Source organism: Cyprinus carpio, unplaced genomic scaffold (genome assembly GCF_018340385.1).
Source record: "Cyprinus carpio isolate SPL01 unplaced genomic scaffold, ASM1834038v1 S000006809, whole genome shotgun sequence".
NCBI classification, from domain to species: domain Eukaryota; kingdom Metazoa; phylum Chordata; class Actinopteri; order Cypriniformes; family Cyprinidae; genus Cyprinus; species Cyprinus carpio.
This window is the reverse complement of record NW_024879395.1, coordinates 1,553,538-1,570,677: the sequence shown is the minus strand read 5'-3', so window position 1 is coordinate 1,570,677 and position 17,140 is coordinate 1,553,538. Positions and strand designations below refer to the sequence as shown.

The window sequence follows — 17,140 nt, the reverse complement described above, 5'->3', positions numbered from 1 at the left end:
AGCCGAAACATGCTGCGAATCTATTACCTGGCCATAAACAAACAATAAAAAGCTCTGACAACATGTTTTAACATCCAAAACAAAGTATTATATTCTGTATCTTTATGAATAAAATTGTTTCATTTTATGCAAAGCTTCAGGCTTTTTCATCACATGATAACATTCAGGGGGCGCAAAAACATACAGGTGCGCGGTATGAATGTTGCTCTGCATAAAATTGAACGATATACAGCACAGGAACGATTTTTATGGATAAAATAAAATGTACTCAAACCTGTATTTTACTGAAGAATGTATCAATTTGATGGCGCTTAGTTTTCCTTTTTTTTTTTTTACACTTCTTTTCTTATGTTTTTTTTTAGGAACTTTTCCCCTTTTCTTTTTAGCTCTTCTTTTTTCTGCTCTCTCGTGAAGAGAGAAGACGCAAAATCCCTGGTATAACTCAACCACTGGGTTACATCTGACCCAGGATCTGAGTAACACAAAAACTACCCAAACGTTGGATTATGTCATGTCTGACCCATGACCCAGCATTTGGGTTAAAAAAAAATAACCCAGGATTTTTTGTGGTGTTTTTGTCGTATTATATTATTAACTTATTATTATATAAAAAAAGGTATTTTTCAAGATATTTACAATGCATTTAACTGCATGGTCAAAGATTATGCTACTCCTATTAAATTTTTGTTTTGAGAGGAAAAAAAGATCACGTAGGCTACGTCGCATTTTATGTATACAAATAATGTAGGCTAAATACCCGTGAATAAAGCAAAATGTTAAGAAAATTATAAAAATAGCTATTGGCTATAGTCCCTTCTAAGATATACAGCACAGTGAGGTGAACAGGTGTTGTACTACGGACTATCGAGCAGTGTTGCATTTTTATGTTTCTATAACTGTATTTTATTTTGACAATGAACATGTTGCGATGTCAAGTTGGCAAAAATATGTTATGTGCGCTTGAGGCGCCGATGCAATCCCTGCATTTTTTTTTCCTCTTCTGAGGAAACTGTTAGTCCATAATTTTATGGTCATACAGACAGAAGCAAAACATAATTCAAAACTGTAAAGCTTTTTGCAAAATAAAGAAAACAAGCAGGATGCAGCTTAATTTCTGCTGTCTCAGATCCTTTCTGTCCTAAACTTCGGAGCGCGTCACAGTGTCCCTCAGCACATTTTTTTACTTTGGTGTTTTTATTTTTATTTTTTTTTTATTTTTTTTTTATCTAAATTATTTAAATGAAATGTATAGTCCTATATATTCTTACCACATTAAGCTTCATTTTAGATAGGGATTGTAGATGATCCACAACGTATATACTGTAGCGGAGCATAATAAAATTAAGGCTGTAGAGTTATACTTTTGAAATAATTTTCAGTGACACGTGATAATACTATTGATAAAATAATTATGAATATTTAATTGGCCTTCACATAGTACACGCAATAAACTTCAATTGACTAGAGCTTGCCATGATTAATGTTCTCTGCAGCTCCAGTTTAGTACGTTACATGACTGCCCCCTACTGAGCATGTCTTTCCTGTGTTAGAGCCTTCCTGTGGCCCTGCATAATACGCCGTGGTCACGCGTGATCCCTTTCCTCTGCGCATGCATTCTCAGTGGCCTGATCTGTGTATATATATATATAGATTACAATTAATAATGCTGCGAAAGTGCCCCTATACTGTATTACAAAAGGTCAAATGCAATTTATTCAAATCTCTTTATTGTAGACTTTCAGACTGCAGTATCACTGAAGAAGGTTATAAATCTCTGGCTTCAGCTCTGAGATCAAAACCCTTCACACCTGATAGAGCTGGATCTCACTGGGAAATGATCCTGGACAATCAGGAGTGAAGCAGCTCAGTGATTTACTACAGGATCCAAACAATTCACTGAAAACTCTAAGGTGAGCCATGATTAAATGATACAATGACATGCTGTTGCATTAATACACCTTATTATTTCACTAATGCAATCTGTTGCATTAAAGTAAATTCAAGATAAGCAATTTCTCATTTCCTATCAGAATCAGGTGTTATTTTTATTAAACCAAGTTTAGGGAGAATGAATTCTGCTTCATCTTCTCTTCTGCAGGTTTTTGGGTCCTGCTGCAGATGAAGCCTGTCAGTATGTGAATAGAGTTCTGGGTGAAAACCTGTTACTCCTGAGAGAACTGAATCTGAGTGAATGTGAATAGAGTTATTATGGATTAATGAAACTTGCTACAGTACTGCAGGACAAACACTGTAAACTCAACACACTGATGTAAGTTTTTATCATTATTATGACAATTTTAATACTTATGAACTTGCTGGTGGATGTTTTATATATTGTTTACCAGAGAGTGTTGACTTATAACTATTGGTAAATATTTAGTTCAAAACTGTAACTGTTGTTATTGTCAATGGTGTAACTGATTTTTCTCTTAATGCAGTATGAATAACAACAATATCACAGAAGAAGATTGTCGTTTATTGACTGAAGCTTTAAATTCAAACCCTTCAAATCTGATAGAACTGAATCTGAGTGGAACTAAACTCAGAAACTCAGGAATGAAGATCTTCTCAACTCTGTTTAAGAATGAACAGTGTAGACTGAAAAACGCTGAAGTAAGTATTTTAGTCAATTTGTAAAAACAAAGACCAACTACTAAAAATACTTTTATCATACAATTCTCATATTGGTGGACTAAAGTAGTAATAGGCAAATCTACTAGTTGCATAATTATATGTATACTGTAGCTTATTTGTTTACTTTCTTATACAGGTTTAATTGCATCAGTATTACAGAAGAAGGTTGTGCCGCTCTGGCGTTAGCATTTAATTCAAACACTTCAAACCTGATAGAGCTGGAACTGAGTGGAAATAAACTCGGAAACTCTGGAGTGACTCAAATCTCCACTCTACTGGGAAATACTCAGTGCACATTGCAGATACTCAGGTTTGAATTTGTGAATTTAGACATGAACAGAAACATTTTTTGTCAGCAATATCACTTTTGTGCATAAACAAGTTTAGTATGCATACGTCTTAAAAACATTTCATAAATATTGACAAATGTACATTTTTGGAGAGCTGAGAATTATAAGTTTTGTAATCTAAAAAACTAAAAAATTGTTTTTTAACTAAATGAGTAACAGCATTTGAGACTTTATTTTGTTGCTGTTACTTTTTTGCCTGTAGACTTTCAGACTGTAGTATCACTGAAGAAGGTTATAAAGCTCTGGCTTCAGCTCTGAGATCAAACCCTTCACACCTGATAGAGCTGGATCTCACAGGAAATGATCCTGGACAATCAGGAGTGAAGCTGCTCAGTGATTTACTACAGGATCCAAACTATCCACTGAAAACACTGAGGTGAGAGATGATGAAATAATTCAAAATAAATTATTTGGCAAGTTAATTATTTGTAGAAATTTAATTTCTGTAATAAAGTAACTGACAGGTTAAATAAAGACTTCTCTCTGAACTCTTTGTCACTTTAAACAGACTGATAAGCTCTTTTTGCACTACACTCATTATATCTGCACTGTTGTTTATCTCACTGGTTTGCACTCTGTCTGCCACGTGCCTTGTGCCATTTTATGTATCTTTTTTTTTCAATGTCCTTATTCGTATTTGTATAGTTTGTATTTTATATATATTTAGAAATTATTTATCTGTATTTTTATGTCTACTGTTAGTATTTAGAGTTAACTGTATGCACCAAGGGTCTGACAGTTATGCAATTTCTATTCTCTGTATGTATGTGCTGCACATGTGAAAGAATTGACAATGGAAGCAGACTTTAACTTTGACTTTTGAAAGTGTTTCATAACAGTTTAACATAATTTAACACTGTTTACCATCTGAACCATATGCTGTTTTTCAATACCTCAAGTTTAGTTTAATTAAATCTTGATTAATGTTATTTTATGCAGGTTTTTGAGTTCTGCTGTTTAAGAAGTGTGTCAGTATGTTTTGGCTGCTATTTTTCATTACTGAAAGTTTAATGGAGAACTGAACTGAATTTGAACATGAACTAGGAGACACACGAGTGAAATCAGATCGCTGCTCTACTGCAGGATAAACACTGTAAACTCAACACAATGATGTGAGCATTTCGCATGGTTCAATACTTTATAAAATACACTTAAAGTTAAATATTGTTGATATTTCATTTTCAAAGTACCAGCATTTTGGTTCTTTTTTTAGAGGACTAAAATTAGTTGAACCATCATATAGATTTATCCTTCTTTAGTTATTAGTTGTGTGCTGTGAATGAAATAATCTGAAGAATGTTTCCAGTCTTTTTGTTTTTGTTTTCCCTCTCACTCTCTCTTTTTCTCTGCAGACTGAAAAATAACAATATTACAGCAGAAGGTTGTGCTGCTCTGACATCAGCATTTAATTCAAATCCTTCAAACCTGACAGAGCTGGATCTGAGTGGAAATAAACTAGAAAACTCAGGAACAAAGAAGATCTGTCCTCTGTTCAAAGCACAGAATGCAAATTGGAAAAACTTAAGTGTGTATTTTCATTAATGTACATTTCTACATTGAATTTATAGTGTTAATTTGATTAGATTACCTGAAAAAAATGAAACCTGGAGGCTATAATTTCAGTTACTGTACTTACCTTAGTTTCACTTTGACTTAGACTAATATTTGTTGAACATCCTCCTTTTGTGTTTAAAAAAAAAAAAAAAAAAAAAAAAAAAAAAAACACAAGGGTGAAGGAATAATAAAATGTTCTTTGTTGGGAAAATAGTTTGTTTAGTAAGATGTTAGCAATAAATCATTGGTCAGTGCATGCATTTGCCAATTTAAAATGCTATTATATTAGCATACACTTTTGCACATTTTATGGCAATAATTTGTCTAACTTGTTAAATTCTCTAACTATTATTTATCATCACAATATTGGTTTGAACTTGAAGTGTTCTTTATTCTGTTTATTTAGCACAGAACATGCAAAAACCTAACAGCTTCTTTCATATACAGACTTTCAGACTGCAGCATCACTGAAGAAGGTTATAAAGCTCTGGCTTCAGCTCTGAGATCAAACCCTTCACACCTGATAGAGCTGGATCTGACAGGAAATGATCCTGGACAATCTGGAGTGAAGAAGCTCAGTGATTTACTACAGGATAAGCGCTATAATCTGAAGACCATCAGGTGATTAAAACCTTCAGTTACTTATTAAAATTGTAAATTTCAAATAACCGTTCTGGAACCATGCTGCAACAACAATCAGTTGACAAGCTGTATCTTGTTTTGATCCAGTAATTTAATTAATCACATCATATGCCATATGGAAGATTATAACTGTCAGAAAACATGAATTAGCAAGTAGAGTAAAGTAAAGTAAAAGCCTTTTAGTATAATTTTTAAAATGCCTGCATTCAAGTTGTGGTAAACGTATGTTTTTGCTGTGAGATCTTTGCTGATTTTTATAAGGTAAACATAACTTTTATATTAGTAATATTTCAAGATGAACACTTACTGGGCTAAAGCAATATACAGTAATTTTGCTTGATTATTTACACATCAGTTTTTTTATTATTTTTGTAATTATGTATCAAATATGAAACATATTTATCTCTGAATCCCCCAAAAATAAAAAATAAAAATAAATAACAATAACATTTAAATATAATTTCACTAAGACACGGTCATGTCACGCTGTTGAGGAAGCACACAGGAGGCATGAGTAAACAAGAACTGTCTTTAATCATGGAAACACAGGAGATCATCCACATTATTGGGATATATAAAATGACAACTGATATTTTATATGTGTTTTATGTAAGTAGTCTGCTTTACTGTTATAAAGATTTCACTGACATTATATTATAAGCTTTTAAAATTTCATCTATAAAAATATCAGGCCAAATAAATATCAGCAGCTGCACCAAATTTGATATTTTCTCAGTTTGACCCTCAGAATAAAATTGTAACAAACAACAAAAAAAATTGTTTACACTTGCTAATATCATGTTCTCTTTAAACGATTGAAGTTTAAAAAAAACTGAGTAACATTTAAATTGAGCTAGGAAAAACTAAAAGCCAAATGGAACCTCACACTAATGCATTAAATATGGAAACATATTAGTTGGCGTGAATTGTGTTTGCTGAACTCCACCCATAAACAGGAATGGGAGCAGCAAAAGGTATAACATTACAACAAGATTATCTAATCTTAAATTGTCTTCTAATTTCTACAGGTTTTTGAAAAGTCCTGCTGCATTGGAAGCGTGTGACTATCTCACTAAAGTTCTGGGTAAAAGTCCATTACTTCTGACAGAACTGGATCTGAGTGAAAATAAATTAGGAGACCTGGATTGGGAGAAATTCTCAGCCTCTTTTGATGGACTCTCATAGCAAACTGGAGAAAAATCAAGTGAGTCAACAGGATTTTATAGGCAAGGTTATTCCTGTAGAACATATGCAAATTCAAAGTGCTATACAAAAAAAGTGATCAAATTTTTTATAAAAGGTGTATAAGACATGTAAAACTTATTTTAAATGTTGGTTGGTTGACAAGTTGGTTGCCATGTTGACAATACCGTACATATTGTGTGGTAATTTTCTCAGAATGACAAGATGGCGCCTGTGTCTATGGCCTGCCGTCTTTATTGCAAATGTCAACTCTCTACTGGTCTATGACCGCCAAATACTTTTAGACCTTCGACCCTTGATTAAAAACTTGGTGCCATTTGAGCATGATGGCCAAAATTTCTTTCTGTCCTCCGTTTCTTACGGGAATACCAGCTCACCTTCGTCGTGTGTCAGCTCCACTTTTGCGCAGAGCGCGCCGTAGACGCCGGGGAAAACGCGGTGGTTGGCTGGTGAAATTAAGGACTAGCGGTGCATCTCCAGTTGTTGGCGCACTCATATATAGGCCACCCAAATACAACAAGGATTTCATCACTGACTTTTCTCAATTTTTGGCCTTTTTAAATGAGCCTTAAAAGAGCCTTTTTAAATGTCATTGACTGTTTTAATATTGTACAGTGTGTATCTGGCCCCATGCAGGAACGTGGGCACACTCTTGACTTGGTTTTAACTCATGGCTTAACTATTTCTAATCTTGAAGTCTGTGATGCTTTCTTCTCTGATCATATGCCTGTTGTATTTGAAATGTCCCTCTCCTGTGTCATAGTTAAACCGTGTGCCCCTGTGCGCCGTGGTCGAATAGTTAACCCTTCCACTGCTGCTCAGTTTGCCTCTGTATTTAATCTTAATTGTGTTTCTCTTTGTCCTAATACAACTGTTGAAGATCTGTGCGCTGGTTTTAATAATGCTTGCCTAGCAGCATTAGACATGGTTGCCCCTGTAAAAACCAGGGTGTCTAAACCGAGATCTGACCCTTGGCTGAACGATGTCACCCCGCGCTGCCAGACGCGAGTGCAGAAGGACGGAAAGAAAGTGGAATAGGGATAAACTCCAAGTGTCATTTCAGATACTCAGAGAGAGTTGGTGTTCTTATCAAAAAATTGTAAAAGCTGAAAAGACCAAGCATGTTTCTAACATTATTTCTTCTAATGGTCACAATCCTCGAGTTCTTTTTAATACCATGCAAAACTTTTTTTTAATGTCCCACAACGCCAGTGCTTTGAGAACCCATTAAAAGTGTGTGAGGAGTTTCTTCACTTTTTTATCCACAAGGTGGTGAGCATTAGGGCCCTTATTGGTCCACCTTTGTATGACCCTGGCATATCTGTAACCTGTTCTGCTGTTTTGAACCAGTCTGAGCCTGTTAGGTTTGCCTCTTTTAGAAAAGATTATTGGTCAAATGAAGTTCACTGGCTCCCCCAATGATGTGATTCCCCTTGTCTTTTTAAAGAGGTTTTTCCTACAGTGGCGCCCTGCATACTTGATACTGTTAATGTCAGTTTAATTACTGGAGTCGTACCTATGAGTTTTCCTACAGTGGCGCCCTGCATACTGTTAAAGAAACCTGGTCTAGACAGACTTGAGCTCTCTAACGATCGGCCTATTTCTAAGCTCCCTCTGCTTTCCAAAATTATGGAGAAAGTTGTTTATCTGCAGCTGAGCACATTTTTGAATGACAATTGTATAACTGAAAATTTCCAGTCTGTGTTTAAGTCAGTCCACAGCACTGAGACAGCTCTGCTGAGGGTTTTCAACGACATTCTTCTGGCTTCAGACTCTGGTGATACTGTTGCTCTGCTGCTATTGGACCTTACGGCTGCGTTCGATACAGTCGATCACCAAATTTTATTGTCGCGACTGGAGAACTGTGTGGTGGGCATTTAAGGGGTTGGCCCTTAGCCTGGATTATGTCCTATTTGGAAGGCAGAAGTTTTTCAGTTTAGGTCAGTGATGCTGTGTCCTCTTCGTCTCCTCTATCGTGCGGTGTTCCTCAAGGGTCTGTCCTTGGGCCGCTGCTTTTTTCAATGTACCTGCTGCCTCTTGGGGCAAATTCTTAGAAGTCACAATGTTTCGTTCCATTTTTATGCTGACGACTGCCAAATATATGTGCCGCTAAGCCAGTCAAAACCCTTTTAGAGTGTCTGAATGAAGTGAAAGCATGGATGGCTATGAATTTTTTGTATTTAAATGAGAGTAAAACTGAGTTTGTGTTATTTGCTCCTAGTGACTCTGCTGTGGTTCCTGTTGACTTGGGTTGTCTAACCCGAGATATTAGCCCTGTGGTTACAAACCTGGGAGTCAAGTTGGATGGTCGGTTAAAACTTGATGCCCAGATTAGTGCAGTGGGTGAAGACCAGCTTTTTTCAGCTGAGGCAAATAGTCAAAGTAAAACCGGTTTTATCTCGACATGATTTTGAAATTTTAATCCATGCTTTTATCACCACTCGTTTAGATTATTGTAATGCAGTTTACACTGGTATTAGCAAATCACTTATGTCACGATCACAACTAGTCCAAAATGCAGCTGCTGGTCTTTTAACTGGAAACTCGAAAATTTGACCATATCTCACCCCTCCTCCAATCCCTCCACTGGCTCCCTGTGCACTTTCGCACTGATTTTAAAATTCTTTTATCTTGTTTTTTAAATGTCTGCATGGCCTGGCCCCCAGAACCTGTCAGATCTGCTCGTGCCTTACACCACCCTTCGTTCGCTCCCGGGTCAGCTGGCCAGGCTCTGCTGGTCGTCCCCAAGACTAAACGAAAATCCAGAGGTGACCGTGCGTTTGCCGTGGCAGCTCCGAGACTCTGGAATGAGCTGCCTTTGCACATCAGATTGATTGAGTCTCTTCCTGGTTTTAAATCCCATCTTAAGACTTATTTATTTTCTTTGGCTTTAACCTCAGTTTGAGGGTTGACTTTCTAGTTTTGTATTATTGTTGCATTTATTGTTATGTTTATCAATTGTTTTATTATTTTTGTTGTGCTTCTGTTGTATGTTATTGTTTATTTATAGACTGTGTTCAGCACTTTGGTCAACACTGTTGTTTTTTAAGGTGCTTTATAAATAAAGGTGTATTGGATTGGATTTTTAAGGTGCTTTATAAATAATACAAAAAATAAAATAATACAGTGCAATCAGTAAATGCAGCACAGTGCACAAATAATACACTGCTAAACAGTGTTTTATAGTCTGGTTTTGAATGTACCTACTGACTTTTCTGGAAGCTGATTCCCATGTGTTGTTGAACATAGACAACCCTTGTTTTGAACCTTAGTTAATAATCTTAATTGTTGTATTTTTTTTTCGTTTCTTCTTTTTTTTTTTTTCTTGTATTTTTGTAACTCCATTTTAGCCATTAGGTATTTCTAACTGGCTCAAACCTATTTTATTAATTTATCATATCCTCATTGTATCTTAGTAATTGGCCACTGAATAAATTAACAGGCAATAATGCTATTACTATTACTAGGCAATTCTAACTGTACATGGAATCTAATGTTGGAACCTGAGTGTGAAGTTCTGGTTCTGGTCACAATCCTGGAAGCATTGTTCTCTGTATGAGCTGCAGTTATCTAATGGTCTTTTTGGAAAGGCAGGTGATTGTAAGTGAGGTGATTATAGTCCATTTTGCTAGTGGTGAAAGCATGAAACAATTTTATAAAGTTGTAGTGGGATCTAAAAATCATCTATGTCTTGCTATATCTAGATATGATAGTTTGCTGTTTAAGTTATTACTTGACGTGACTACTGAAATCCAAAACCACACTTATATTCTTGACTTGATGATTTGATTTGTGATGCCTGAAATTCTGGGGTTTACCAAAGTTTTGGGTTAACCATGAGAATTTTTGCCAAATACAATAGCTGCTTTTCCACTATCGGGGCCAGTGCGAGCCAGTGCTTTAAACGGGCTGGGCAGGGATAATAGCCTCGGAACTGTGGCACCGAGGCCAAAATAGTGCTGCATTCCCACCGTCAGGCCAGGAGCTCCGCTGCGCTTCACTGAAACCGCCCCGCCCTTTACACACCTCTCAGGAACAACGTCATGCAACTCCATCATTTTCACCAACAAAGAGAAGTTTTCAGAAAATTAAGAAATAAGTCACTGGAACCAGCACGATCACAAAACATACACCATAAAAGCAGCCGTTTGTTTGCATGCTTTGTTAAATATTTAAATCCAAAAGCATCGATGTTTTACTATAATAATAGATACATAGTCACACAGATATAAAGCATTATGAACATAGCCTGCTTATTCAGTCGAGTCAAGTGGTCGCATTTACCATGTTTACTATGGTAACCTTAATGACTAGCGTGCTTAGTCTTTGCATCGCTTGTAAATATTTCTGCCTTGTATGGTGATTACAATCCACATCGGATCAAGTTATTTTAAACTCACGCTGCTGACTGAAAGGGAGTTTTGAGCTCAACTTATTTTTAAAAGTTTTTAATGCTGTTGTTATAGCTGTTAGCTTTCTGAAATGATCCGCAGCGCTGACGCTCTCCAGACGCGGAGAAATTCCGTCTCTATTCATAACCACTCCTCTAGCCACAGCTGGCCTGCTTTGGCCCAAGGTTTACATCGGGCCAAAAAACCCTGGCCGTTGGCCCAGAGGAAGCACCAACAAGGCACGATCAAGCACTGGAAGTGACAGTGGAAACGCGACTGCCCTGGCACGCACTAGTACGCCCGCTTTGGCCCTACAGTGGAAACGCTGCTATTAACCACTGTTTTTCTCAGTTATTTAAAGGAAGAATTGGTTTATCCAACTGTTACTTTGATCAATACACTGGCTCAGAGAGTCCGTGGGACTGTAGTCACTTGGTGATAGAATAGATTAGATTAGATTCAACTTTATTGTCATTGCACATGTAAGGTACAAGGCAACGAAATGCAGTTAGCATCTAACCAGAAGTGCGAATAAGCAGTAAGTGCAGAATATACACTGTCTACAATATGTTACAATGTACAATAAATATACAGATATGGCTATGGACATAATTTACAGATTTTTAAATACTATCAGCATGATATAGGTGTACTATGAACATACTATACAGATGGATTATGTAATAAGTGTATGTACACTATAAGCAGAAATTATGAACATATGAACATCATTTACACTAGTGCAATGGATATTAAAAAAGTGCATAGAAAATATTCCAGTGTGCAAATGGATTATTCAGTATTCAGCAAGTGAACTGTTTTGTTTTAGTTTGTTTATTTGTAAACCAGATGTAGTGTTGAGGAGGGGTGAGAAGTGTGTGAGTTTGGTGTTCGTGTTGGGTGGGTGTCAGAGGGCAGAATTCAGTAAGGAGACAGCTGTAGGGAAAAAGCTGTTCTTGAATCTGCTGGTTCTTGTCCGGAGGCTCCTGAAGCGCCTCCCGGAGGGCAGGAGGTTAAACAGTCTGTGGTCAGGACTTAGGTAGATCTGGATGTCATCTGCATAGCTGTGATGATCAGTTTGGTTCATTTTTTATTATTTAGCCTAGTGAAATCATATACAAGTTAAACAGCAACAGTGCAAGAATCAAGCCTTGTGGAACTTCCTATTCAGATTTATGGTCGCCAGTGTTCACACAGTAACCCCTCTCTTCTAACTATGTTAAGAACTCTAGTGTAACGGTAACAAAAAGGTGAGGAAGCAAGTGCAGGAGTGAAACAAGTATGTTTATTAAAGTTCGGTACACAATAAATCCAGGTGGATACCACAGGTGGTTGCGGTGATGAGTGATTGAGGTGGTGGTGCAGGAGAGCGTGACACAGGCCTGAGATGAGCAATCCGTGGTGGTGAGTAGTTGCATCCAGTGGTGAAGAGTAGACGGGGTTCCAGGGGTCAGACGAACAGCGACGATGAACAAACAGAGAAAACAGGCACGAGAAACCAGGCAGACGTGTGGGAGACTTCATACAACGCTCTGACAAACACAAGACGAAAGACAGGGCAATAAGTAGGGATCGGGTAATGAGTAACAGCTGGTGCAAATGAACAATCAACGGAGACGCACATGAAACAATCAGTGCTGACGAGCGACACACACAAACTCCACCCACATAGTGACCAAACCCGAGACCACGGTTTACCAACCGTGACAGTACCCTCTCCTCTAGGAACGCCTCCTGGCGTTCCCAGCCAACCCTACCTGTCGATTGTAATCATCAATCAGGGAGTGATCCAGTATGTCCCTAGCAGGTACCAAACTCCTCTCCTCCGGACCGTAACCTTCCCAGTCCACCAAGTACTCTCCAAATCCTGGTTGGCCCGCTCAGACTGACCATTGCTCTGCTGATGGTAACCCGAAGACAGACTAACTGTTGCTCCCAACAATTTACAAAACTCCCTCCAAAATTTGGACACAAATTGGGATGCCCTGTCAGAAACCACGTCATTTCTCCGCCTTGACAAAAAGCCCATTCTCTAGTAAGTAACCTCTGGAGCACTCGTCTGACATGTTGCACATGTTCCTGGAGAGATGAGGAAAAAATCAGCATGTCATCCAAGTAAACATATATGAACTGATCTACCATGTCTCTCAGCACGTCATTAACGAGTGCTTGGAAAACCCGCAGGCGCGTTGGAGAGCCCAAACGGCATCACCAAATATTCAAAGTGCCCTCTGGGGGTGTTAAAAGGCGGTTTTCCACTCATCCCCCTTCCTGATGCGGACCAAATGATAAGCGTTACATAAATCCAATTTGTGAAGACGGATGCTCCCTGTAACCTCTCAAAAAGCTGAAGACATCAACAGCAAAGGATACATATTCTTTACCATGATGTTGTTCAGCTCTCGGAAATCAATACAAGGTCGCAGAGAACCATCCTTCTTCCCCACAAAAAAGAATCCCGCCCCCGCTGGAGAAGAGGAAGGGCGGATGAACCCCGCTGCCAGAGAATCTGAAATATATTTCTCCATGGCCTCCCTCTCGGGAACAGAAAGAGAGTAAAGCTTGCCCTTAGGCGGAGACTTACCTGGAACTAACTCTATAGCACAGTCATAGGGACGATGCGGAGGAAGAGAAGCAGCACAGGACTTACTGAACACCTCCTTCAGGTCCAGGTACTCAGCGGGCACGTTTGACAAAAACGTTGCCTCCTCCTGAAACACAGAAACAGACACAGCAGGACAAGCAGAAACCAGACAAGACTCATGACAACATTCACTCCACGAGGTGATAGTGTTGGAACCCCAATCCACTCGTGGGTTGTGTTTGACCAGCCAGGGGTGACCAAGGACGATGGGTGCCACAGGGGAGTCCATGAGGAGAAAGGGGATGTTCTCGGTGTGGGTTGCCGGAGGTGAGAAGGGTTATAGGTCCAGTGGTGTGGGTAATGTAGGGCAGTTCCTGGCCATTGAGTGCGCTGACAGTGATCTGATGTGAGAGAGGAGTGATCGGGAGTCTCAGGTGTTGTGCAAGGGTTGTGTCCATGAAGTTACCCTCGGCTCCCGACTCCAGAAGGGCGGGACAGGTGTGCATGTTGTTGGCCCATCCCAGTTTCACCGGAAGGAGAGTGGATGATGTTAAGGACTTCCCGGCGGAGATCCCACCCGATAGTAGCCTCAAATTTACTACTGGCCTGGCTCTTTTACTGGGCAGGAGAGTAGAAAATGTCCAGAGCCGCCACAAAACAGGCACAGTCCTCGGGACCTCCGCCTATCTCTCTCCTCTTGGGTCAGTCGAGCTCTACCCACCTGCATGGGTTCGTGATCGAAGACAGGACCGGCCGTGTTCTCTCTACTCAAGCTGCTACTCTCAAGTGTGCTGGTGAGACGTGTAGGACAGGCGTGCGCCCCCGGGCGCTCGATGCGAGCATTCACGCGGAGCGCCAAGTCGATGAGTCCATTGAGGCTGGTTGGAAACTCAAGGAGGTAGATCTCCTTGTGAACACGGTCGGCCAACCCATGCAGGAACATATCCCACTGCGCCTCCTCGTTCCACTTGCACGCGGCTGCCAAGGTGCGAAAACGGATGGAGTAATCCGCCATGGAGAGATTCCCCTGCTTGAGCTCTGCCAGCTCGCGGGCCGCCTCCTTGCCGGCCACGGCACGGTCGAATACCCTCTTCATTTCCTCGGAGAGGGAGTGGAACGACGCGCAGCATGGATCTCGGTTCTCCCACACCGCCGTTCCCCACAGGGCAGCCTTTCCGGAAAGCAGAGTCAGCACGAAACGCCACCTTGGACTCCTTGGTCTCAAAGGTGCGTGGCTGCAGGGAGAAATGCATGGAACACTTGGTTAAGAATGTTCTGCAGTAGTTGGGTTCACCGGAGTAGTTCTCGGGAAATGGTTGGCGTGGTTCGGATCAGTAGCTGGGTTCGGCGATAGCCCGGGGAACCGATGGTGTGGGTGGCGCAGCGGGAGTAGTCAGCTGTTGGATCAGCTGGGTGAGCTCGGACACCTGTGTCACCAGCGCTTGGCCAGCGCGTCCGGTGTTGATGATGCTCTCCTGCTGCTGATCCATGTGGTTGACGCTGTGGTGGATGAATTCGGAGAGTGATGTGGAACTTGCTGCTTCCATGATGGTCAGAGCGTTCTGTAATGGTAACAGAAGGTGAGGAAGCAAGTGCAAGAGTGAAACAAGAATGTTTATTAAAGTTAGGTACACAGTAAATCCAGGTGGGAACAACAGGTGGTCGCAGCGATGACTGACGGTGATCGAGGAAGTGGCAGTGAGGTGAGGCAGCAGGAGAGCGTGACACAGGCCTGAGATGAGCAATCCGTGGTGGTGAGTAGTAGCAGCATCCGGTGGTGAAAAGTGGACGGGGTTCCAGAGGTCAGACGAACAGCGATGATGACCACACAGAGAAACCAGGAACGAGAAACCAGACAAACATGCGGGAGACTTCAAACAACACTCTAACAAACACAAGACGAAAGACAGGGCAATAAGTAGGGATCGGGTAATGAGTAACAGCTGGTGCAAATGAAACAATCAACGGAGACGCCCACATGAAACAATCAGTGCTGACGAGCGACACAAACAAACTCCACCCACATAATGCAAACCCCGAGACCACGGTTTACCCACCGTGACACTATGACCTGAACTTTATGATTATTTTCTTAAAACCCTTACCTGCATATATAATATAAATGCTTCCTTAAAGCTACATATATAATAATTTATATGATATAATACATTATAACTTCTTTATTCATTTATAAAGTCTATCAGCAATGTGTGGGTAAACATACTGGGCCTCATTTATCAATCTAACGTAGGAAAGAGTGCAGATCTGTGCGCAGAAAATCAACTTACAAAAGAGTTCACACGTGATTCATGAAACATTCGTATGCTGCCAATCTCATCATACAAATGATCGCAAGTTGATAAATGTGACGACAGAAAACAATCGTCATTTGAATACCACACCCCTAAAACACCCTGGTTTAGAAGCCTCACCCCTGGAGTCTACAAAACAAAACACATTCTAATCTTACTGGTTAACTATGGGACTAATGAGCTTCGGTTGACGGTCAGGAAAATAAAAATGAACACAAATGCTGTCATTCTACAATTCTCCACCATATTTACATGCTGTGCGCAAGTTCAGGTACTCGTGTACACAAGCTGAGACCAAATGTGAGATTTGATTGTAGCCATCGTTTACATCCATATCATACATACAGATAAATTCCAAGTTTTGCACTAAAACGACCGTACGCCCAATTTTCTGTTGTATGTTTGTTTCGTAAATGAGGAAAGTTTTTAAGTACAATTTTCTGTTGTATGTTTGTTTCGTAAATGAGGCCCATAGTGTTTTTAGTTTAGTATATGAGGGTTTTTTTTTTATAACCACAAATTGTGAGCTGACAGAGAAAAGCTGTTTAGTTCTAGCTACTGTTCTCTCCTCCAAAACCATCCTAAAAGAGATGAACCTGAACAACAGCTGTCTGCTGGACTCAGGAGTCAAAGAGATCTGTGAGGGACTGAAGAATCCTGTGTGTGAGCTGAAGATACTCAAGTGAGTACATATTCCCAACAGCAACACTCAACATGACAGGAATCACAAAATACATTATATATTTATTCAATCTTATATTAAACCGCTAGGAGTGGACAAAATATAAAATTAACTATGCTGGTCAGTGCTGGTAATTTAACATATTAAGCATTTCTTTTGTGGGAGAACCCCAACCCATCTAACATGTTTGTTACAGGCTAGGGAAAAACACATTAATGATCAAATTTCGTTGGTGATCTGCTGGTTTCTCTGTTGCTGCTTCACTCTCAACACCTCTGCTTCCTAAAATAATAGTACAGTTATATATCCATAATATTGATTTTTTATTATTATTTTCAGGCTCAGTAACTGTGATCTAAATGAGGACCTAACAGATGCTCTCACTTCAGTTCTCAGTTCAGACTCCAGCAGTGTGAGGGATCTTGATCTGAGCAATAATAATCTGAAGGATTCAGGAGTGAATCTACTCTCTGATGGACTGAAAGAGAACTGTAAGCTAGAGAAACTCAGGTAAGTTGATGCCTGACATACTAAAGGTTCTCTTTTTTGGTTTCTGGAACTTTTTTTTTGGTCTCACAAAATGTTTCCTTTAATGCATTTAGATTGTTCAGAACATTTCTAGAATAATCAGTTAATCTGAATGTTACATTTACATTCCAACCCCAGTCTTTCAGACTGCAGTATCACTGAAGAAGGTTATAAAGCTCTGGCTTCAGCTCTGAGATCAAACCCTTCACACTTGATAGAGCTGGATCTCACAGGAAATGATCCTGGACCATCAGGAGTGA

General features: G+C 39.7%; 1 long non-coding RNA gene across 1 annotated transcript; it reads left to right on the top strand.

Moving 5' to 3' along the window:
• Nucleotides 1–2,216: 2,216 nt before the first annotated feature.
• Nucleotides 2,217–2,911, top strand: LOC109111515. The gene is made up of 3 exons (XR_006159998.1): nucleotides 2,217–2,269; nucleotides 2,439–2,613; nucleotides 2,771–2,911. It is a non-coding gene; the product is annotated as an uncharacterized LOC109111515 (long non-coding RNA).
• Nucleotides 2,912–17,140: the final 14,229 nt, after the last annotated feature.